The sequence below is a fragment of the Sturnira hondurensis genome, unplaced genomic scaffold (assembly GCF_014824575.4).
Source record: "Sturnira hondurensis isolate 20B ecotype Veracruz unplaced genomic scaffold, ASM1482457v3 Scaffold0013515, whole genome shotgun sequence".
NCBI lineage: Eukaryota > Metazoa > Chordata > Mammalia > Chiroptera > Phyllostomidae > Sturnira > Sturnira hondurensis.
The window spans coordinates 6,865,360-6,892,350 of NW_028086146.1; the positions used below are offsets into that span (position 1 = coordinate 6,865,360).

Sequence of the window (26,991 nt, forward strand, 5' to 3'; positions counted from 1 at the left end):
ATAAGGTCCTCAAGGTCAAAATCTGCATTTACCTAATTTAACACTGAATCCCTACCAATTCACATAGTTCCTGATATATGTAGGCACAAAAATATTTATGGATAGGTAATTATTTATGTTCACAGAGAAGTTCTTTCATCAGCCCATTTTTACAATGCAGATAATTCGTAAGGTAAAAAAGACCACCACTTGTTTGAACGGAGCTGCAGCAGCCAGATTTGTACTTTATGATGCTGCCCTCTCAGCAATAGCTATTTAGATCAAAGGTAGATGGATAACCACCCAAGATGGACAACATTCTCTCTCTTGGAATTTTTGTAAGTGGGGTTTCTGTCTAGCTAGACTGGTTACTCTGACCGATGAACTAAGTAAGGCCTAATGACAGGCTACTATGTTTGGTCATGTGCATCTGAAAGTAAATTTATAGAGTATGAAGAACAAAGGATATGCTGACAGAAGCAAACATAAAAGATGAGGAGAGTATTATCTAAGTTCCTAGTGCCTTTACTCATGGAGAATTTCAGTTGCTCATGAGGCTAAACTGTTTTCTGGGTTTTCAGGAGCTGTCCCAATATCCTCCCACATTTCTGTTTTCAGATAGACTGAAATGAGTTTCTGTATCTAAACCAAAAGAATATTTAAAAAATAAGACTATATTGTTTCTTATTCAATATCTTCAATTCATAAAAACTATAGCTAAAAATATACACACAAAATATGTCAAAATTGCAGGAGGGAAAGTGTCAAATTGAGGAATCATCAAGCTCTCAATAAGCAGTGCCTAATAATAAAATATGTGATTATTAAATAGATTATATCCATAGTGAAAGGATAAATATTATCAATAGAGAAGAGTATTTATATGAAGAGTAACATATCCTAAAACAAATAAATACTTCTATAATTTTTCTAGGGAAAAGTTTGCCACCACTGGACTTAGTTTCAAAATTATTCAAAATACTTCATTCCAGGTAACTGGTCCTAACCACATTTTTAAAAAAGTTAACAGTCTAACAATTATTGGAATAAGCTGATAAGGATAACAATTATTTCTTTAAACAAAAAGAAACAGAAGAAAGAAAAGGTCTATGTAATACTTAGGAGTACAAATGAACTTGAGAAAGGATAGGAAACTATCACACTCAGTTGGAATTCTATTTATAAGACATACAGGGATGGAGATGTAAAACCAATGTGTATGAGCCAATAAACTCCCTTAGAATTTCCTACAAGCCTATCTCTTCAAAATATGAATTAATTCTGGTCACTCCTATCGCCAACTATTTCTACTTAATTTAAAAATAAATACCGCTAATTGATGAATCTACATTTTTCTTGGGAAGTTAAGATGGAAATGCTAAAATCCTACCAGTTTTCTTTCACACCACAATTCAAAGTATCTATTATTTTTCCAAGCAGCAAATGAAAATGTCAAAAACATTCTTGCTGCAGATATTTAGTTGTTTTCTGCCAAATTAATGAAAGGAAAATATTGCTCTTTGAATTAGTTAATTACCATGAATACTTCTGCAAAGGGCTCCTGCTTGCAAAATTAAGCCAGCTCTAGTTGGCACACTGCCCTAATATTCATGGAGACTAGACTATAGGCTCCACTGTATTCAAGAAGCATTTAGTTTTTGGCAGCATTCATCAGCTTACAAATCATCAGTACTAACCATTATAGACACTCAACTGTCTCAAGTAAACAGGGCAGAAAGCACCTGCATTTAATATGCGTGTACTATATTCTGCTTCTTTGAAATTTTAAGAGCTAGACTTAGAATACAGAATAAACAAGAATACCCCAATTTACATATCATCTAGAAAGTAGAGTTAGTTCAAGAAAAATCCTCTAGTGATAAACTGCTTCAAGGAAATACTCTAGGAACAAGGCAATTTTAGGAAAGAAGGTATTTAGATAAGTTCTTTTTCCTCAGGCCAGGGTGAATGGATTTAGGCCTCTTGGGAAATAAAACACAGCTCATAACTTGCCATTTTCAAGGTAGATAAATGCCAATCTACCTATTGCTAAGTCTGGAATAACCACAAGGAGAAAATAAAGATGTGGTATCTTTCTTTTCTTTATGCCATTCCCTTCTATACAGAAATTAGAAGACCCTCTTTCCATGCTGGATGACACAGTGGATATACTTCTCTAAAACTGAATAGAAAACTGTTTCTTAACTTTTTGAAAAACATATTTCAATTTTTTTATTTGAGAAAAAATGAGTAGAGACATGGAAGTAGAAAATAGCTAATGTCTCTTCTCTTTCCTCTATTCCTAAATAAAACGGAAGAAAAGATCCTGACTCAAGAGAGATAAAGAATGATAAACACAGGAATGAATGCAAGCTGGCTTCTCCAGGACGGTCTCCGTATGGTCCTCGGGATGCTCCAACTACCTTGCATCAGGGAATAAGACACGTACAGAAGCCAATGCTTGATCCTAAAAAAGGGCATTCAATACCAACTAAACATTAATATACATTAACATCTAAGTTATTAGGGCAAATATAAAATTAGCAAGTATGTTTTTTAGGATTATCAAAATAACCCTTAGTTTTCCAAAAACACTTAGAATACATGACACACTCAAGTTTTACATTATATTAAGTCTACACTTATCTTTAAATAAATTGAAGCTAACCCAGGATGACAACCAGGATGCTTAAAGGGTCTAGGAACCATGAAATAGTATCCAAAGCACAAAACAAAACAAAAAACAGATGGGACAAAGAAAACAGTAAGATGACAGACTTAAAATGAACCATATCAACAACCACAGTAAATGTAAATGATCTAGACACTCCAATTAAAAGGTAGTCATTATCAGACAACCTAAGGCAAGACCCAACAATACATGCCTTTGAGAAATGTACATTAAATAGACACAAATGCATTAAAGCAAAAGGACAGGAAAAGACATATTATACTAAAACTAGCCAAAAGACATCTAGAATGTCTATACTAATATCAGAAAAAGTTGACTTCAGAATAGAACCACTACCAGGAATACAGAGGATAATTTCATAATGATGAAACGGTCGATTCATCAAGAGGAGATAATAATCCTAAATGTTTAAGCACCCAATAACCAAGCTTCAAAATACATGATGCAAAAACTAAAAGAAACCCAAGGAATACAATATTCTGACCATAAAATTAAATTTAAAAGGATTCAAGTCATACAAACTATGTTCTCTGCTTATGACTGAACTACATTAGAAAATAATGAAGATTTCTGGAAATCTCTCAAACACTTTATAACTACATAAGATAATTCTAAAAAACCAAAGGGACAAAGAAGAAACATAAAAAGAAGCTAGAAAGTATTTTAAACTGAATAAAAATAAAAACATGATAGGAAAATTTGGGCTATGCAGCCAAAGCAAGCAAAAAGAAGGAAATAATAAAGATAATAGAATTCAATGACACAGAAAACAGAAAACGGGGAAAAATCAATGAAAGCAAAAGTTCATTCTTTGAAATGGTCAATGAAATTAATAAACTTCTAGACTGATGAGAACATTTAAAATATATATATAAATTACTAATATCAGGAATGAGAGAAGTGATACCACTACAAAAATCTAGACATAATATGGAAATATTATAACATTATGCTAATAATTTTTACAACTAAGAAGAAAGCTCAATTTCTTGAAAGACACAAATTACCAAAGCTCACTCAAGAATAGTGTGAATTAAACTTTGTCTATTAAAGAAATAGAATTTGTAGTAAAATTCTTCCTACAAAGAAAACTCCAGGCCCAGATGGCATCTCAGGTCGATTTTATCAAATATTTAAAAAAGGAAGAATCCCCCAAATTTCCCTATGAATAACAGAGTTAAAAATACTTCCCAACTAATAAGGAAGTTATAGACCACACTCTCATTAACATAACTGTAAAATTATAAAAAGGTGATTCTAGCCCTGGCTGGTGTAGCTCAGTGGATTGAGTGCGGGCCTTCGAACCAGAGGATCACGGTTCGATTCCCAGTCAGGGTACATGCCTGGGTTGCAGGCCAGTTTCCTGCAGGCCAACTCCCAGCAGGGGACACACAAAAGGCAACCATACATTGAAGTTTCTCTCCCTCTCTCCTTCCCCTCTAAAGATAAGTAAATAAATAAAAAAATCTTTAAAAAATAAATAAAAATAAAAAGGTGATTCTAACAATGTCTGTAAAGGATAATTATCAACAAGTGGTCAATCTCAGGATTTCAAAGCTCATTTAGAGTTTCAAGGTTGGTTTACACATAATTCAACACATTAAGAAATTAAAAAAGGAAAGCCTTATAAATGTGTAAATAGGCACCAAAATCAACACCCATTTCCGATAAAAATTCTCAACAACAAGAGGGAGTTTACCCCGACCAATAAAGAGTATCTTGAAAATTCTACAGTTAACATCATACTTGTGGATGAAAGACTGGATTTTAAAGAAAGAAAAAATTTCTTTATTCACAAACAACACAACCTCTATGTAGGAAAGCAGGCAGAGTCTGTAAAATGGCTACAAGAACTAGTGAGTTTATCAAGATTGTGGGATACAAGATCAATATGCAAAAATCAATTATATGCCTATCTATTAACAACAAAGCATTGGAAGTTGCATTTAAAAAGCAATACCATCTAGAACAGTGTCAGTGCATATGAAATACGTAGGGATAAACCTTACAATAGACGTGTAAGTCCTGCACACTGCAAACCACAAAACATTTCTGAGAGAAATTAAAAACATAAATAAACAAGGTATTACTTGTTCATGGCTACATGACTCAATATAATTAAGATGTCATTTCTTCCATATTGATCTAAAGACTGAATGCAATCCAAATGCCAGCTGGTACACTGATACAGATGGGTTCCTACAATAACTCATGTAGCAGGAGAAACATTAACTACAAGGGGCCCACCCTCCAGAAGATTATTCCACTGTTTTAGGATGCCCCCTCAGATATGTATGTATGTATACATACATACATATACAAAACATTTATATGTGTATACATATGCATGCATATACACATCTATGTATACATACGTGTGTGTACACACAATGTGTGTATGTGTACAGATATGTGTGTGCACACATACATACACATACTTTTCTCCTGGCTCTGGGTGCTGACAGAACCCAGACATAGTGACATCCCAGTAGCAGCAACCAGAATATCTAGTGCCCAATCTTAGTTTCTAAATAATATACCCCCCAAGAAGGAATTAGGAATCCTTTGAGAAATGGCTGATTCTAGGGCTGGAGCACCAGAAATATAATATGAGCCACAGGCAGAAAAAAAGGAAGTGTTAGAAAAAGAGAGAGGAACAAGTCCAAAAGTCCAAGGTATATAGGAGTCAACCTAAAAGAGCTCTCAATGGCCAGAGCTGGAAAAAGTTCAGCAATAAAATAAATAACATATATTTTTGTTATAACTTAACATACAAAATATACATATATCCATATTGATATAAAAAAATGACTCAAGAAATAAATGGCAGAGAAGAGACAAATAATAAGTACCATTTAAAATAATCATCTTACAGAAGAAATCAAAATAATTTGTATGGACAAATTATTGTCCACCCATCTCTGAGAGGTAGAGCATAATTCTTACCCCTACATCTCTTCATCATAAACTATACTTAGTGACTTACTTCCAAATGATAAAGTATAGGACAGGTGAAAACATTAACTTTACAGTGGAGAAGCTCAGAAAGGATTACTGTGGTCAGGTAACCAAAGCTAAGCAATACCAGTGACAAAACATGGTGAAAGAATGTATCCATGTTTTACAGAATGTAAAAATGAGCCAGATATGTGAAAAAGAGAATTTTTAATTCTCCTAAAAATTAATCCCAGTTGAATCAAGAAAAAAACATCAGATGAACACAAATTCAGGTAAATTCCATCAAATATGTGGCCAGTACTACTCAGAACTATCAAGGTTATTTAAAAAAAAAGAAAGAAAGACTTAGAAACTACCAAGAATCAGAGAAGACTAAGGAGACACGAGGACTAAACACAGTGTGAAATTCTGGAACAGAAAACAGAAGCATAGGTAATACCAATGTGCCAATGCTGGTTGTTCAGTTTTGGCAAATCTACTGCAATTATGAAAGATGTTAAAAGGAAAAAGAGAATGAGAAGTACACAGGAACTATTTGTACTAACTTTGCAACTTTTCTGCAAATCTAAAGTAAAGTTTTACTTATTCCAAAGTAAAACTGTATTATAAAAGTGGATTATAGATTTAAATGTAAAAAGACAGCTACAGAACTTCATGAGAAAATAATTTTGACCTTGTGTTAGGCAAATGTTTTTTAGATAAGATGCCAGCAACACACAAAAGATAAAACTGATAAACTGGACTTCATCAAAATTTTAAAAAATTTTGTTCTTTGATCCCTGGCTTGTGTAGCTCAGTGGATTGAGCTCGGGCTGAGAACCAAAGTGTCGCCAGTTCAATTCCCAGTCAGGGCACATGCTTGGGTTGTGGGCCATGTGAGGCAACCACGTACTGATGCTTCTCTCTCTCACTTTCTCCTTCTCTTTCCCTCTCTCTCAAAAATAAAATAAACAAAATCTTTAAAAATTTTTGTTACATGTAACAAAATACTGTTACATGTAATAATATAAATGAATTTCAAAATAATTATGCTGAATGAAAGAAGCCAGACAAAAGGCACCCTAAATGATTTCATTTACATAAAATTCTAGAAAATATAAACAAACTTACAGTGGAAGAAAAAAAATGAGTGCTTGCAGGGAGTGGAGAGTGGGATCTGAGTTGAAGGGGCAGGCAGAAGTGGAAAAAAGAGAATATGAAGAGAGACAAGAAAATTACTGGAATGACAGTATATTCACTATTTTTATGTCAGGGATGGTTTCACAGATATACTCGTATACATACATTTAGTTGGCCAAAAAGTGAATGTGGGTTTTTTTAACGTTAAATAGGACACATTTTTCATTTTCACCAATAACTTTATTGATTTGAATATTTTGAGTATGTTGGCTATTTCCTGTGTGGTATAACATTGATTGTCCTCAATTAATGTCTCAATTTGATCACTATCAACTTCACCTGGTCTACCCAACCGTGGAGCATCTTCCAGTGAGAAATCTACAGCATGAAAATTTGCAGACTACTTTTGACATATCTGATCAATCACAGCACCTTCTCTATACACTGCACAAATCTTTTTTTTTGCAATTCAGTTGCATTTTTACCTTTCTTGAAATGATAAAGCATATCATGCCAAACATGCATATCCATCTTTGATATTGAAATGGCTACAAAAAATTCACCAATTTTGATGTTTTTTAAAAAATGCATGATGATATGACAGCTGTCACAATTCAATCTAATAAAATTGTTTTGAATGAAGTTAAAGACAGCTAAGTACTGCTAGAGCCAACTTATGGGAAAAAAACCCCAAAACAAACTTTTTGGCCAAGCCAATACCAAGATTACACATTTTAAATATGTGCAGTTTATTGTATGTCAAATGTGCTTCAACAAAACTATATTGCTTTGCTTTGTTTTTTAATCAACAACCACAAAACCTGGAAAATCTGAGAATACGCTAAGCCTGAAAAAGGAATGATGGCTTTTGGCAAACAGCTTATGGTAAAGTAAATGAAAGGCTGATCAGAGTTGGTCTATGTGGCTTCAGGAGAGAACTAGTATCCAGAGAGTAGAAACTAAAAAGAAGTAAATCAGCACACAAAAAGAATATTCTGACAATTAGAGCTGTCCAAACGCAAAGTGGACTGCTTTGTAGGGCCATTCTCATAGTCGCAAACATTTTAAGCAGAAATTCAACAGACCACCTGTTAAGTAGTGAAGTACTAGGAAAAATTCCAACTTGAGAGTGGAAACAATATTTCTTAATCTTTAAATGCACTAATTAGAAAAACAGAACATGTATTTTCACTTGGGGAGAAATTTAATCATATTTCTCAGACCACAAAGCCAACACCACCAAACACTTTAAGTGCTTTAAAGTATTTGGGAGCACATGAGCAAGGTTAATTTTAACACGCTTGCCAAACTTCAAATGAGTTATCTTTTCACATACAGAAAGCAGTAAGGAAGGCTTCACAAATAAACATAGTTTATAAAATGTGTATTTTTCTTGTTTTCTCATTTTTGCATATAACAAATATAAAACTTGAGGGAAAAGAACATTTATAACATTAACTATGTAATTCTAAGCACTTAGAGGTCAATAACTAATAACTACTATTTGTTGAATATATATTAGATGCCTACAAATATTTGCAAAGCAGTTTGAACACATGAACTTGACAATACTGCAAGACAGCTACCATGTATATTTTACAGATTAAAAAAACACCTATGGGCTATGGTGTTTAAGGAGATCTTAAGATTGAAAATCTGAAGTTAATTAAGTCTGTCTGGCTCCCAAACCCAGCGACACAAGGTTGCCCACTAGTGCACTGACAAAGCAGGGGCCACATGATGATCCCTGCATGCAGTCTCCTTCTTCCCTCTACAAATATTTCCTACAGTCCTGCTCAATTTATTTTTTAAAAATTCAAGTTTTCTCATGTTATTCATGCAGCTTCATTTCCCTTAGTGCATTATAACTCCTTACAAGTAAAGTCTAAATGCACCAACATGGTCAATGAGTGACCTTCCTTCCTACTTTTCCAGGATCATTTCCAATGATTTCTCCTGTATATTGCAGAAATACTAAAATATTGACAAACCTTTTAAAAATGCAATAAATTTGTATTTGCTGTTCTCAATTTTCTGCATGCCCTTCCTCTTATTTTTGGCCTGATCAAGAAACTTTTTTTATCCTTCTAGACTCAGTTTAAATATTGTCCCTTCTGGTGAAGTCTTCTCTGACACTCCAACAACAATTAGATAAACCTTCTTTTGCACAAACATCACTCTACTCATACTAATAATTCTTAGTGAATTTCTTCCCTGCAAAAAAAATCTCCTCAAAAACAGTAATTCACTTCTGTATCACCAGTACTCAAGGCCATACCTGATATATGGGGAGGGTTCAGTGTTTACTGGCTGAATGGTGGATGAGCAAGAAATTAACTGTACATACTAACTTACGTATAAAATTAAACAATAAGAAATACATAAGGGTTTTCCCTTTTTTTGGTATATAAAAGAGCTCGTATTGCCCATGACAGAGATATATGTTGTTCCATTACACTATACCTTGCTAATTCTACCTGAGTTTGTCTTACAATCATGTCTTAATTGAAGTAACTATTATTATCTAGACTACTTAGTGCAATTCTGTTAAAACAGTTTATTTAATCAAAGGTATGGGTGATATATAATTTGATGCAAAGATTCGTTCTCAAGACTATAAAATGGTTGGAAACCAGGAGATCTGTGAACTACTCTAATTACTTGTCAGGAAGAAGAAAGCCAGAGAAATAACCTTTTTGTGACCTCCTCCCACAAACAAAACTATTCACAGATTTTAGCTTTTCAAGATGTAACCTTGTTTAGTATTCTCTTTCTGCAAATAATGTAAGACATCAACAAACTACTATCATTTAAAATTTCAGGCTCCTTTCCTCCTCAATTCTTTATGATTTTAAATTAAAATGCTTTTATACCTGGCTAATGTGTGTTTGATTATGTTCCTGAAAACAGGCTTACTATAGAACTGAAATAGCTTATGGTATATTTTGGTTTAAGAGACCTCTTTTATCACCTTATTCTCTTGCCTAGAGCTGACTTGGAAATAACTTGGGTTCCTGCTGGACACTGCTGTTTCATGTTCAAATATGACTAAAATTAATTCTTTTAAAAGATGCAAAATAACACAGATCTAAAAAAAAGTCAATTTGAAAACCACTCAGCTAGTGGAAAAATATTTAAATTAAACGAGAAATGTTCTAAAGCAGCAATTTTCAACCAGTGTGCCACCAGACTCATACCGGTGAGCCGCAAGAAGTTTTAAAACATGAGACACTTAGTCAGCCAGGGGTACTGTCCTCTTTTCCCTTAGATTGTCAAATAAAAAAATAACAACAGCCAACACAACAATAGCCATCTGGTATGAATGAATCAAAATTGTACCTTTTTTGTCAGATTGCCTAAAAATATATTTTTGGTGTGCCGTGGAATTTTAGTAATTAGTTTATATGTGCCATGAGATGAAAAAGATTGAAAATCACTGTTCTAAAGTAATCTAGGTGAAAACAAAGCATTACTTAAGTCGCTGAGGAAAATGCATTCCCCAAAGAAAATGTCCATGTGTTCAGTCTCTTGAGAGTAATGCCTTGTATGTAAAAGTAAAAAAAAAGAAAGAAAAATCACACCTAGGGAATCTTTTTCTAAAATGCTGCCTCATTAGTGCAATAACATTTTGATTCATGCTAAGAAGGGCTCTCTCTGAAGAACTACAATGTATTTTTAAAAACACATAGGAAAAAATTGAAGTGCTCTATACAGTACTCAAACAGTCTACAGCAGTGGGCATAGCTTTAAAAGAACAAAAGAAAAAGCCATTTTAAACCACATTAAATGTAATCATCTTCTTTTTTTCTGTGACAAAATAGTAAAAATGGGATAATAACTGTCTGGTTTCAGAGTCTAGCAACACAGAGTTTGGGGCTGCAAAGTGAAAAGACAAAAAACTTTTTAAAAACCTTTCAGTTAAGATGTCCATTAAAAGAAGGCTATTTTCCAAAGGCTGGTGTAATTTTTCTTAGATTAGCCTGAGAAAACAGGATATTCAATTTGTTTTGATTTTTCCCTTACTATCTTCAACTTCACTCCTGCGTTTCCTTTTATAAATACACTGTTGATATAAGGAGGTAACTGATTGTTTAAATTATCACATTGTGATCTTTCAAAGGAAACATTTCAGTTCACTCAAGTTCTGGCTCCTCTCAACATTTCTTGTCTCCTGCATGAGAAGATAATATTCCACAAAAAGAAAGGAAACCATGTACGAGTACGACTTAAGTAAGAAAGGTTCATGAGAGAACTGGAATCTAATTACATAAACACACTTCCCTACAGGTGGATATAAATTCAAAAATCTCTGAAATCTCATCTTTACAGGCTAGCAGTGCTTTTTTAATTATGCTAAAAGTCCCTTGTCTGCTTGACCTCTCATGAACAATTTTAATCAGGCAAGCCTAATACACTCCGTCTCACAGACAACTTAACAGAGCTCTCAACTATGAGCTAATGGAAAGAAAAGGAACCACAAGCATTTTTATTAAAAGGGAAAAATGGCCAGCTTAGAGATTTGGACAGCAATAAAGCAAGATTAAATCATGTTTTTTCCCTACTTAGCCACTTAACTTCAAGAACTAAAGACATATAATTAATTTGCTCTTGAGATTTACTCTGTAAATATAAACACAGCATTTAAAAAATATTAGATCCTTACAATTCACAGTGGGAAATTTTTAAAGATTTTATTTGTTTATTTTTAGAGAGAGGGGGAAGGGAGGGCGAAGGAGAGAAACTTCACTGTGTGGTTGCCCCTCATATGCCCCCTACTGGGGTCCAGGCCTGCAACCCAGGCATGTGCCCTGACTGGGAATCAAACCAGTAACCCTTTGGTTCACAGGCCGGCACTCAATCCACAGAGCCACACCAGCCAGGGCCACAGTGGTTTGTTTTTATTATTCTCCTTTCCCATTCACAAATGGACTGATATACTAATAACCAGTTTGCTAGAATCTAAGAATAACCCAATTAATCCTCCCAAAAAAAGTAGAGTCAAAAATCCTTCTCTTTAGTCTACAGGAATCATGACAAACTCAAAGAGAATATGAAATAATGAAAAGAACCAAATTACTCCTACACTTTTTAGCCAATCCCCAAGGCCATTTGCTATACCAGCTGTCTCCAAGAGTCCTCAGTCCATTCTGAGGCCCTCTGGCTGAAGCAGCCTACGATAACCCTCATTTTCCAATTGCTCTAAATTCTCTGAAACTAATAGCCACCTTTTTAAACTTTCTCTTTAACCAATTCAACTCAGAAACTCCAAAACCTCTTAGCGGTTGTCCCATGCCCTAAGAGTTTACACATCTATCTCATACTGAATTGGTTTATCTATCTTGATCCCCAAACTACTCTGAAATTCAAAACTCAAAATTTTAAATCTTGGTGTGAGTTTCTGTGTGGTTTACAGCATTTTCTCATCTCTTTCTGTGCCTCATTTTCTTCACATCTAATACTATAATGAAAACTAGTACCTTTCTTTCATTCATATGTGGAATCTAAAGAACAAATTGAACTAACAAGCTAATTAGAGGCAGATCCAGAGAACAGGCTGTGGAGGGTAGAGGTGGGTAGAAAGATGGAGCAAAAAAGGAGAAAAAGAGAACATGGCCAACAGTGAGGTAATTGAGTGGGGGTGGGAAGTGGATAGAGGCAAAAGAAGATATACAGGGGTAAGTGATGATGGAGAAAAATTTAAAATTAAAAAATTTAAAAGGGTTGGTGTAAGAATTAAATGACATAATACATGAAAGAGCTGATGTAAGAATTAAATGACATAGTACACCTAAGCACAATGCGGGCAGAATACACTTAAGTTTCCTTCCAGGATGTCACCAGATCAGTGTTTGTTTCCACAGTCTCTCAAGTAAAGGCTTTATCACTTTCATTGAACCCTGAAGAAGATACTCAGTTTCTCACATTCTCCTCAACAATCCTTGCCAGCTTCAAGGCTCACCAGCAACTTATACCCAGACCTTTCTTTTAAGATTTCCCCATCTCTATACTCAGTTCCATTCCTCTTGAGGCTTTCCAGCTATTTTCATCTTAGGGCTGGCTCCCTGGGCATCTCTGCCCCACTCAATTTTCTGTGCTTATTCATTAGAGATGGCTTCATTTGCTTTTGCTTCAGTTTTTACCTGCCTGGTTCTCTTCCTCATTAGTGCTGTGCTTCTTACTAATTGCAATCCCACACTATCAGTTTAACTCAATGTGTTTCTATCTACATTGATTTAAAAGACCATTCTTTACAGTTAAATTAAGAAATAGAAAATTAAAAGAGATTAGGACAAGTATTGACGATGAGAGCCCCCCAAAAGCATTTGGCTAATTCTCAGAAAATTATTTTATTTTTACAATCAATATACATTTATGTATTTGCCTATCAGATCCTGTGATTCTTCTGACCTGGTTGCTTGATGAGCTGTAAAAATTCAACTTGTTTAAGTGAATGGTAGCTACTGAGGAGTAAAATAAAATACCTGCATAGCAAGGCAGTGCAAAAAATTTAAAAATTTTCAAAAAACATTTATAAGTACTAAGATTGCAACTATACTCATACAAATTGTTTTAAGCTGCCCCAAAATAGTAGTCTGATCTACAATGACATAAATCAGTTAGGACCACTGTCCAGATATTTTAATTATGCTCAATGGTCACTGCTTTTCTATTTTTACTTTTTTGTTTCCTCTTAATATTCTCTCCCAGTTCTGCTAGATACGCAATTATAAAATGCTCAGTGATGCAAAAGAAAGTATTATTCTTTACATAAATATGAACTACTTGTCTTTCATAGATTCTATGCTTGCTAATTTTCCTAATGGAGTATAAAGTCTTTCCAGAATCCCCGAGTTAATCTCAACCTGCTTCAAATTACCATGGTCTGAAATTTTGCCTCAAATACTGATTAAGGCTATCGAAAAATATATATCAAATAAAGTGCCATCAAGGACAGTGGTTTTTTCTCAGTAACAAGAGTAATAAAATATTTCTTAGAATTTTACCTTAACAATTCTTAGGATCACTCTAGTCAACTCAGGTAAATTTTATATTGCAGTAGTATTAACAAATTATTACAATGACCTAATTTAGCACTACCTGAAAAAAAAAAGCTAAAATTTTCTTTGCAACTCAATACTTGGCTTTAAAAGAGTTGCTATTGCATCTGACACCTAGATCTTGACTTTTAATACCATTTTCCAGTAGGAGAACCAGGGGTCTCTGGAGAAATGATGAATTCTAAGAGTGGAGTAGAAACTATAAAGGTGAGTCTGATATACCCCACAGTGCCAGAAACTAAGGCAGAACTCAAAAAGAAACAAAACAAAACATAATGATGAGGGTATGTCAAAGAATTAGGAACCAATTAAAAAGATCACAACAAAGTTAGATTAATTTGAGCAACAAAACAAAATAGTGTTGGATTATAACCCAAGGTAGAAAATAAATATGTATGACTCCACTGACTAAAGAAATAAATGGGGGAAGAAGGCAAATCGCTCATGCACAAGTATTCCAAATAGTTTATGAAGATACTCCACCTTCAAGGAGGTGGAACAAAATTCCCTACTCTTTCAGAGTAGGCTGCACACACTGACTTCCTTCTAAAGAGTAAAGACTGGAAAGGAGGGCAAAAAAAGTAACTTTATAGTGGTAAAACCTGTTAATATTAGGGAAAACTGGGAGGGAGATATATAGGAACTCTGTACTTTCTCATAAGCTTTCTGACAATTTGTATCTACTCTAAATTTTTTTAATGTATTTAATTTATTTTTAGAGAGAGGGGAAGAGAGGGAGAAGGACAGGGAGATAAACACTGATGTGTGAGAGAATCATTGGTTCATTGCCTCTCATATGCACCCCAAATGGGAACCAGGCCCACAACCCAGGCATGCGCCCTGACCAGAAATCAAACCAGCAACCTTTCACTTGCCCAACCAACTAAGCCACAACACTCAGGGCTAAAAATGTATTTTAAAGGTTATAATAAAGCTGCTATTACCTTTGACTTTGTGATGTTTGATATCTAGCTTACCCATGGAGACTCTACTTTCACCTCAAGCATACAATTTTCTACAACACTCTCAAACCCAAAGGGTACTTGCATTGCATTGGAATGGAAAAATGGGGAGCAGAGCCCTGCATTTGAGTCCTCCTCTTCAACTATCCATGTGACCAAAATAACCAATTTTCTCAACTAAAAAATGAGGCACACGTGTGTGGAAGGTTTTTTCTGTATGGCCTGTCTGAATTATCATCAGTGTCTCATCTCTATCCGGCTCTAGTTTTCTCTGGCTTGGCCCACTCACATGTCAACTCAGCGCCAGACCTGGCTCTTTTCAGTTTGCGTCTTTAGACTTTCTGGTTATTCTGGGAGAATAACCAGAAATCAGATACAACTGTTGCCTATATGTAGGAAAACAGGAGACTAGAGTGGGAGGGAGACATGATTTGTACTGTATATACTCTTGGGCTCTCTGAATTACTTTTTTACTATGCATATACATTAGCTCTTTAAAAACTTATCAAAAAAGCAACAGGAAACCCATTATTACTTGGGGATTACTATAGTTTTCTTATTTCTATCTTTGTATGTACCATCTGTGTGCTATAGTACCATAACAAAAAGTAAGAAGTATGGCTGTAGGAGATTAGTTTAAAGTTATTTCAATCAACTTCTTTTGTACCACATCAGCTGTTTCAAAATAGCATAGCAGTCCTGGAATCAAAACTGACTTGGCAGAGAACCTAGGCCTGTCTGTTTACTAGTTACTTAACCTCCCTAAACCCCAGGTTCCTCATCTGTAAAACTACAATGATAACCAACTTCACAGGTTTGTTGGAAAGATTAAAAATGCGTGTGAAGTCCTTAGCACAGTACCTGGTCCACCTATTACTATCAGCATAAATGGAAGTCTGTGGGAAGATGTGAGTTTTAACTCAGCCCTGGAACCGGAAGCAAATTGGAAGTTTTAACATCCCTAAAATGCACTTGATTTTCAGCAATTATTCTTTCCAGTTCCCCAAAGAAAAAGTTTTCAATAACTAAAATGAATAGTATTTCCTTCTCTGTACAGGAACATCTCAAATTATAAGAAACATGTAAAAGTCACACACTATTGGTAATATCTTTAGAAATTAATAATTCTTATGGACTATAAAATCAACAAAATATTCAAGGACAATAACATAAAACTTGAATAAATGTGCAGAGTGCTACAGTTGAAGTTGTCTTTGGGATTCTGCCAGAAGACTGCATTAGTTTAAAATTTTAGGTTCTACCCCTGACTAGGTGGTTTAGTTGGTTGGAGCATCATCCCATACACTAAAAAGTTACAGGTTCAATTCTCATTCAGGGAACATACCTAGGTTGTGGGTTCAATCCTCAGTGGGGCACATATGTGAAACAACCAATATGTGTTTCTCTCACACATCAATGTTTCTCTCTCTCTCCCCAATGCTTCCTCTCTCTCTATAATCAATAAGCATATCCTCAAGTGAGGATTAAAAAAATTTTAGGTTATATTTGCATCCTGGCCTTTTGCCTTATTTTACTGCAAAAGGGCATATCATATTTTACCTAGACACACTTTTTGAGACTAATGGTGCATATGCAAATAACTTTAATAAATATACAGGTTGAGAAAGGCATATAAACATCTTAGGTACTCAACAAATATTTGCTGAATAAATTTTGTACCCATAAATATGTAAATAAATAATGTTACCATTGCATAATTCTTTCTATGAGTTATTAGAAATAACCCTTTCCTGTCCCCCCAAAAGTAGCTAAACAATGCATTTTACCCTGATTTCTATTTCACCATGGGTTTTAAATGAAAGTATATCAAAAACTGAAATATATTTCCAGTTACAAGATCTTTTGTGTATTTGCACAGATTCACACATATACAGACATGCGCACAGGCAACACTTGAGCAGAAATATTATGTGTACAGCTATGTACTTGAATGTAACTTAAGATATGAAAGTACTGCCTTACCAAGAGATATATTTGAGAATTTTCTTTTCTTTTTTTGCAGATTTTAAATAAATTTTATTTAAACATTTAAACAAAAATAGTGTAACATACTTCAAAATCAAAACAAAAATAAAAGATATATAGTAAAAACATTTTTCTCTTATCCTCGGCTTCCATCCTTCCCATTCACCATCCCTCCGACACAGGTAAGCATTGTTAGTATTTTCTTGTGTTTCCTTCAGAGTTTATGTTTTTATAACCAAATGTAATTATGCTTACTTTTGATAAATTAATGATACTTATTTTTCCTTTCTTTTTATATAAAAGTTAGAGTATTATACACGTTGCTAGGTGCCTTGTTTTTTTATTTTTATTTTTTAACTTAATCTTTGGTTTGTTTTTTTATATATATTTTATTGATTTTACCATTACAGTTGTTCTATTCCCCCCCCTTCATTCCCCTCCACCCGCACACTCCCTCCCCCACCATTCTCCCCCCCTTAGTTTATAACCATGTGTCTCAAGTTCTTTAGATTCTATATTTCCCCCACTATTCTTGCCCTCCCCTCTATTTTCAGTGGATTTCTCAAAAGAGACCTTACAGGCAAGAAGGGGCTGGAAAGAAGTATTCCAAGTCATGAAATCCAAAGACCTACAGCCAAGATTGCTTTATCCAGCAAAACTTTCATTTAGAATGGAAGGACAGATAAAGTGCTTCTCAGATAACGTCAAGTTCAGGGAGTTCATCATCACCAAGCCCTTATTATATGAAATGCTAAAGGGACTTATATAAGAAAAAGAAGATGAAAAATATGAACAGTGAAAGGACAGCAAACTCACAGTTATTAACAACCACACCTAAAACAAAAGCAAACCAGGAGGACAGCTAGATTAGGAGTGGAATCACAGAAATGAAGAACACATGGAGGGTTAGCAACAGGGGAGTGGGAGGAGGAGAAGCGGGGAGAAGGCACAGAAAATAGCATACACAGTAGGTAGAAAATATTTGAGAATTTTCTATAGTTTTTATTTTTTTGCTTTAAGGTTTTGTTACAAAATTTCTTAGAACTGTTGCTTGCTTTTGAGAGCACACAAAAACAGCTCATGTATATCTGATTTTAAACTGCACCTAGCAACTTAACTGCTACTAGAAAGTCAGAGCATGTTATCACTGTGACTTTTTATTATGTCTGTTAATGAATGTTTTCTACTTTTTGTTATGGTGTAATAACACACAGATACCTCTAATATGTTACCTGTCTTCAATGAATCCAGAGAACAAAGAGTTTTAGGCAGAAATATTGACTCCTATATTACCAAGGTAAAAGTGCTGTGTGAGCAGATAAAACAATTAGCTCCAGCATGAAAAGGCTACTGAAGTCTTCACCAAGAAAACAGTATCTGAATCAATTCTTGGAAGGTAAATAGTCGTTTATAGATTGCAAGTATGTGTAAAACCATGGCAGTATAAAAAATAGATTACTTTCATACAAGAATAATTAATTTCACATAGCTGGGATTTAAGTTGCACAGAGTACAAAAGATAGCCTGAAAATATGGAGTCAGTTACAAAAAGGCCTCGCAATCTAGGTGTTCAACACATAGGATAAATAAAATGAAGCCAAGGCTCCCTATAGAATTTTATTCAGCAGTTAGATGAAATGAAAATGTATACTCCAAAACACAAACAGATCTTTAAAATAGTGCTGATGGGAAATGAAATAATGTCTACAGCATAAATACCAGTAATGCAAAATTAAAATACATGCACATCCAGTGTTTGTGCACACACAAAATAAATCTCCATGTTTTATAGGGACAAATACAAATAAAAAGATTCAGATAAAAAATATGAGAATAGTCACCCATGGAGAGGAAATACAATAGGGATAAAGAATAGAAACAAAGAAATTTTTTTAAGTGGGTAGGCATCTGTTTGATATCCACAGACATCAAAAAGTATAGTTTTCCTGAGAGAAGTTTTAAAGTCTGGGAATGGCAAAATCTGATGTGATTTTTAGAAGAAAGCTTGCCTCAGTGTGAAGTATACAGCCCTGTAGCTATAGATTCTTCTGGAGTCAAAGAGTGTGTTTACTACCCTTTTCCTGCACATGCTGAGTAGATCTTTAGCAATCTGTAAGAAAAGAATAAACTGCCAATAAGTCAAGATGGGTGTATAAGTTTTGATTATAAATGAAAGTGAATACTAGGTTGGACAGGGTGGCTTTTATTAATTGCCACAAATAAAAGCAGTATTTCAAAACTCAAATTTGACTATTTTCTGGGCATATTATTTAAAACATTCTTGCACTCAAGTAGATTAGATGCTGGACTAAAATAAATTCTGAAGTTTTCATCAAGCTGAGTTTCTGTTCCATGTTCTTATAAGTGTGCCAAAGAAAACAATGAGAAATTAAAATAAAGCCTCACTTAGTATGTCTTGGGAGCTCAGAGTAGAAATAGCTGTAATAAACTCAAGCCCTGTCACTTGAGAGATGAATCTTACATTACCAAGAACTGCTTCATCTGTACAAACAGACTTTCTATAGAACTGTAACTGAACACTACAGGCAGTGAGCCAACATTTTAAAATTTCATCAAGTTCTAGTGCCAGGTGACAACTGTTGGCTGTGACATGATTTATGCAACATATTTCATCTAGTTATCTTAGAATCAAAGGAATTTTACCAAAGAGTTCTCATTCAGATAAACAGGAATGATTTCTAACCCAATCACATTTGCGAGAAGTGGAAAACACACCTGGGAAGTTCAAGGACAAGATCCTATGGATTAAAATTTTGAGAATTAAAATTGGCACCCACATGGAGTAGTCTCTATTGTGAAGACATTGTTTTTTTATTTGGATGTAAAAAAATAATTAAAAAGCAACCACAATCAAAACATAGTTTAAAAATTATACATACTATGTATAAACAGTATGTAATATAACTAACAAACTTTCTATTTTTATAACCTTCCATTTCCATTGATATGCTCAGAGGGTCAGATGTCTGTTTTTCCCCCTTTTGGTCTGTGCTTCAGTAATTTGACAGGGCATCTTTTCCCTATGACTGTTCTCATGAAGTACCCTTTCAGCACCTATTTATCCATCATCTCATTTTACTATCTTCTTACTCTACTTAGAATAAGGTATATTTTGATAGAAGGTGGGCTGTAAAAGAGGACATCTTGCAATCATGATACTAATACAATTTTATTTTTAAATACTACCTAAAGAATGTAATTTATGTTACTTATGGGTGATGAGACAGGGATTCTAGTCCCTTTTCCCTTTATAAAATGTGTATTGCTTTTACAATTAATAAAAAAGATTTAAAAACTGTGCAGTGACATGATAGGAGGAAAACTTTAACAAGTTCTCAATTTCAAAAATATGTATCAAAGAACCTTAGCCTGAGCTCTTCCTCTTGCCTTCTATCATTATCCTGGCTTATAACCCAACTTAGATATGAATGCATAAACTCACTAGCTCTGTCACGGGAGTCTGTCACAAACTGGACAACGGAAGGCAGAGCTGAGAAAATCCAAAAGTTACAAATCAGGTACCTACAGAAGACGTTAAATCTATTCTGGGGTTATAAAAATTAAATTAAATTATAATAAAACACCAAGTTTCCTTATAGTAAGATATTAAATCAGCACTTCAGCAATTTCTGCTTAAGCCTAAATGGTTTCAAATAAAGACAATAAATCTTGAACCTCAATATATATTCATGCATGAAACAAAATAGTATTCAAAATGTCACATAATGGATTTTACATTATTACTACAAAAAGTTCAATAAAACAATTATCACCCTGATATTTGCCCAGTTTTCCTTTATCATGCACTGATCAAATAAGATAAACCAACATTTCAAAAAACAACATAACCTTTAATGTTCAATTTTACTTTCATTAGCATTAAACTTGAAACTAACACTGAAGTTGTATACTCTATTCATGTCACTTATTCACCTCATTCTTTGCACACCTTAACTGAAGCCGGATTTCACTGAATCTCAGAGCTAGTGAGATTCCGTCCCTCAGGGAGGAATTCCTTCCTGAGGGTTCCTTCCCTCTTCCTTCCCTCTCAGTCTCCCAGGCTTAGGAGTAATAAGAGGGGCTAAAAGAGTCCTCAAACAATATGTTACATCAATATGATATATCACTAACAATTATAAGCTATATATGTACACTATCAAAGTGCTCTAAAACACTGTTCACTATTGTGATTTCTAAGCATACATACTTCTATTTCTAGTTATAAAGGATGATATTTAGATGATCATTTTAACCAATATATTTCCTAACAAGTGACATACTTTTACTATATAAGCAACCTATTTTTACTATATAAGCAACCTATTTTTACTATATGTGCAACAGTGAACTACAAATGCCTTCCGATGCTTCTATTATATTCTCACTTTGATGTGATGTTCCCAGAGAATGAGTTTCCCAGTAAAATCACAGGTTATCATAATCTACAAAATCTGACATTTCCCAACAGGTTATAACATCCTTCCCTGAGATTTACTATTTCTTTATTTTTGTTCTTTCACTAATATTCATGTAAAACATACATTACAGAAGTAGTCCCACTGATGCCTTTAACAGCAGAACTGGTAACTTGGCTTTTTATGTCATTTCATACAGTAAATAAATATAAATGCAACTCAGGGGGTGCGATAGTTCATACAGTATAATCATGCAAAGCATTAACAATATGCTTAATGATTTAGTTACAGCTATTGATTTATGATTACATATCAAATAATGATTTGGTTACACCTATCTTACATAATTATGTAGGTGGTATTCACTACAATGTAAGCATTTAGCAAATTCATACCTGAGAGAAATTTCAAGTTCATGATTATTGCAAGAGGGGAAAATGAAAAAGGATCTACTTAAGCATCTCATGGAATTCTATTTCATATAATTTAAAATTTTTCAGGTAGATATGAAATCTCATTATTCTAATAAATGTTACACAACATTTATCAAAGCAAGAATATGCTAATCATTTATAGGACATAGATTTTTTCTTTAGGGAGTTTAGTCTAAGCTAGATACATAAGCATACATAGAATTTTTTTAAACCTCAAAGCGAAATTAAACAGTTAATATGAGCTAATGATAGAAATATATTGGAAAACAAACATTTTCATTGCATATTAACATAAATCGAGTTTTGTTACTACAATTTTTATTCATCTAATCCAATTTTCCAAATCTCTAAAACAATTTTAAAAGACACTGTATCGTCAATAACTAGCATTGGTCATCCTGATCCTAACTTTTACAGAATATGCTTTTGTTAATGATAGAACAGTTTTAACACCAACATGTAAAAACCCATCCAATAAGGTTAAATCAAATCAATGACTAAGCAACTGGAATACATCTACCAGTCTCCTTATCTAAAGAGATAATTTAGGGGACTTCTGGCCAAGATGGAGGCATAGGTAGACACACTGTGCCTCTTCGAACAACCAAGATAAGGACAAAAGCAATTCAGAAACAAAGTAACAACCAAAACTAAAAGAAAATTAAACTGTATAGAAGTCCGGCAACCAAGGATTTAAAATAGACACATTCATGCAAACAGGTAGGCAGTGCGAAGTCCGGAGGCCAAACTGGAGAAGGGTCACAGAATGGGAAGCGGTGACACCGGATATGCAAGGCACCCTGGGAGCGCAAGACAGCACCGGGCAGGCCAGGAAGCACCGGGCAGACGCTGGGCACCCAGGAAGAGTCTGGCAGACCCTGGGCATAAGGTGGCAATGGGCAGACCCTGCCAGGCAGCGACTGAGAAGAGGGCACTGTGCGCAAGGTGGCTGGCTGACCTGGCAGAGGTCCCACATTTGTGCACAGATAACTGGGGAGCCAGATGGATCGCACAACCCAGGGTCCTAGCACCAGGAAATAAAGCCTCAAAACACTGATTGAAAACACTTGTGGGGTTGAGAGGCAGGGAGAGACTCCCACCCTCACAGGAAAGTTTGTTGGAGAAACCCACAGGGTCCTAGAACGCATGCAAGCCCACCCACACGAGAATCAGCATCAGAAACACCCAATTTACTTGGGGGAAGCTGCGGAAGAGACTGAGGTGTAACAGAGAATGGAGCAAAGCGTCATTTTTTTTCTCTGACCCTGCCCCCACATACAGCATCACAACTAAGCAACTTGGGTTGCCCCTCCCTGGTGAACACTTAAGGCTCCGCCCCTCACATTTAACAGGTGCGAACAGACCAAAACATTAAGGCTCAAGCAGAAAAACAAATCAAAGCCCCAGAGCCAATACTTCTAAGTGACAAAGAGATATAGCCAACCTATCAGATGCACAGTTCAAAACACTGATGATCAGGATGCTCACAGAACTGGTTGATTTTAGTCACAAATTAGAGGAACAAATGAAGGCTAAAATGAGTGAAATGAAGGGAAATGCACAGGGAACCAACAGTGATGGGAAGGAAACTGGGTCTCAAATCAATGGAGTGGACCAGAAGGAAGAAAGAAACAACCCAACAAAAAAGAATGAAGAAACAAGAATTTAAAAAAATGAGGAGAGGCTAGGAACCTCCAGGACATCTTTAAACGTTCCAACATCTGAATTATAGGGGTACCAGAAGGGGAAGAGGAACAGCAACAAGTGGAAAACTTATGTGACCAAATAAAGGAGAACTTACCCAATCTGGTAAAGGAAATAGACTTCCAGGAAATCCCGGAAGCTCAGAGTCCAAAAGAAGTTGGACCCAAAGATGAATACACCAAGGCACATCATAATTACATTAGCCAAGATTAAAATGAAGGAGAGAATCCTAAAGGCAGCAAGAGATAAGGAGACAGTAACCTACAAAAGAGTTCCCATCAGACTGTCAGCTGATTTCTCAAAAGAGACCATTTAGAATGGAAGGACAGATAAAGTGCTTGTCAGATAAGGTCAAGTTCAAGGAGTTCATCATCACCAAGCCCTTATTTTATGAAATGTTAAAGGAATTTATCTAAGAAAAAGAAGATAAAAAACATGTATACTAAAATGACAGCAAACTCACAATTATTAACAACCACACCTAAAACAAAAACAAACTAAGGAAACAATAGAACAGGAACAGAACCACAGAAATGGAGATCACATGGAGGGTTAGCAACAGGAGAGTGGTGGGGGGAGGTACAGAGAATAAGATGTACAGATGCATAGATGGCAGGCAGAAAATAGGGAGAGGGCAAGAATAGTATGGGAAATGTAAAAGCTAAAGAACTTAAGACACAGACATGAACTAAAGGGGAGGAATGTGGGAAGGAGAGGGTGTGCAGGGTGGAGGGGAATGAAGGGGGGAAATGGGACAACTTTAATGGCATAATCAATAAAATATATTTAAAAATAGATAATTTAAGAACTATTGTACTTTTAAGTAATAGGTTCTTGCAAGGAAGAACTACAATTAAAACAATATTCTGTTGATCAAAGTTTTTTAAAAAATTCACTGTAATATAACAATTACCACAGACAAGTCTGTTAAGAACTCATGGGCACCAACAACAATGTGGTAATTGAGGTGGAGATTGAGTGGAGATGGCGGGATAAATGTTGATGGGAAAAAAGTTGCAGTATTATCACATCTAAAGTTATTAAATTTTTAACTTGTATATCAAGTTTTACAAACACCTATATGAATACACTAGCATAAGCTATTCTGTTTTTTTTTTATTTTGTTTTTAGGTACCAATAAACATTTGGAGAAAAACTGGAAAAGAACATGCCTTTTATTATGTATTAAAATATTTCTTATTTCAGTGACAAGAAATAAGTTGTTAGAGTAACACAAGGGAACTTCTGTATTTCCCAGTTCATAAATCAGTTGGTGTTTACTCTTTTCAAAAACAAAAGAAAGGTAAACATTTCTCAATTCATTTTATGAGGCCAGCATTAACAGTTAATTTTTTAAAAAATGACAAGCACAAGAAAATTTAACCACTACCAACATTCCTCAGGAAAACAGACTCAAAAATATTCGTAACAAAATCCTAACAAATCAAACCCAGTAATGTGTACAAAGTATAATAAATCATGACAAAATAAGATTTATCCCAGAAATCAAAGTTACTTTATCATTTGAAATAAGAGACTAAAAGAGAAAAAGCATAAGATTATCTTAATTTAACATTCCCTTATAAATGAAAACTGTCAGCAAACTAGAAATAGAAGGGAACTTCCTCAACTTGAGAAAGGGCATCTACAAAGAACCTGTGGCTAACAGAAAACTTAATGGTGAAAGTCAGAATGTTTTCTTTGTAAGATCAGGAAGAGGACAAGAATATCCTCCCTCACCATTTCTTTTCTACATGGAAGTACTAATCAATTCAATAAGGCAAGAAAGATTAATAAAATGCAGAGAAAGTAGACAGAAAGATGTAAAACTGTATTTCCAGACATTATGATTATCTCTGCAGAAAAGCCTGAAGAGCTTCTTTAAGCTATTAGGAATAAGCACATTTAGTAACAAGACAAGGTTATAAGGTCAATATATAAAAAGTCAAACATTTTAATATCAGCCAAGTTAGTATAGAAATTTATAATAACATATAATAGTAGTATATGTATTATACTAGTATCAAATTATAATAGTATATAATAGTAGTATTATAATAGTATCAAATATATGATATACTTAAAGATATACTTTAATAATACATGTAAGATTTATACACTGAAAACTTGAATATATAGGTAAGAAAAATCAAAGACCCAAATAAACACACAGATATATCATGTTCATGGATCATAATAGCCAATATTGTGGATACTAATTTTCCTGAAATCAACAGTCAATGTAATTCCAATCAAACTCCCAGGAAAGATTATGGAATATACCAAGCTAATTCTAAAATTTATATGCATATGAACTTGAAATAACCTCAAAAAATTTAAAACACAACACTAAGTGGGAGGAATTATATACAATCTACTTTTAAGACTATAAAACTACAGTAATCAAGAAAGTCAGGTATTTGTGTAAATACAGTACTAAAAAAATAAAAATAGAAATATACACACATGTATATGGTACACTGATTTTCAATAAAAATGGCAATAAAATTCAATGGAGAAATTATAGTTTTTTCTAAAAAATGATGCTGGAAATACTGATACTCATATGGAAAGATATAAAACTTAACTCACATCATATGTAAAAATTAGTTTAAAATTTACCATAGATAAACTTAAAGATAATATAGGGTAGAGCAGAGTAGGTTTACAGTTGTGAGTTTGCAAAAGTTTATTCTGTATTGTTATTTATTATTATAGGATTTTTTATATAAATGACTGACTGTAAACTTCCTCTTGGCCCACTCTGTACTATAAACTCCTAGTAGAACACATGAGACAATTTAAGTGACATTGGTTAGAACAAAATTTTTAATATTCCACACAAAGACCCAAAAATAAAACTGATCAACTTGATTAAAATAAGACTTTGGTTCTTGAAAAGACACAGTTAAGAAAATGAAAGCACAAGCCTACAGATGTAGGAAAAAAGTTAGTAAAACATATTTCTGATAAAGGATTTGTATTCAGAAGACATACACATCCAAAAACAACTTAATAAGGATACCCAAAATATATGTTTCTTTTAAAATAGGTAAATCACTTGGACACTTTACAAAAGAAGATATGCAAATAATCAAGCATATGAAAAGATCTCAACATTGCTGATTACTTTAGAAATAAAAATTAAAACTACAATGAGCCATCACTACATATCACTGAACTAGAGGCAAAATTAACAGCACTGTCAATACCATGCATTGACAAGGATGCAGAGGAACTAGCAGCCTTACACTTCAGCAATGGGGATATAAAATCGTACAGCCACTTGGGAAAACAATTTGGCAGTTACACATCAAGTTTAGCATGTCCTTATCATATGACTCAGTAATCTCTCTCCTACTTAATTACCAGAGTGAAATAAAAACATATGCCCATACAAACACTTATAGAAAACATACATAACAGCTTCATTCATAATAGCCAAAAACTAGAAACAATCCAAATGCCCACCAACTCATAAAAAGAATAAACAAATTGTGGCATAGCTATACAATGAATTACTACTTATCAATAAAAAGAAAAAAACTGCATGAATAACATACAATGTAAAAGAAACCAGGTAGCTTCAGATGGACAGAGCATCATCTCGATAAGCCAAGGTTGCAGGTTCTATCCCCAGTCAGGACACATACAAGAAGCAAC

The 26,991-nt window shown here is 34.3% G+C and overlaps 1 protein-coding gene across 6 annotated transcripts in view; it reads right to left on the minus strand.

Annotated features, from left to right (window-relative positions):
- The window catches only part of RFX3 (regulatory factor X3), a 282,830-nt gene that overhangs the window by 188,986 nt on the left and 66,853 nt on the right, over positions 1 to 26,991 (minus strand). The gene's annotated exons all lie outside the window — the stretch shown is intronic.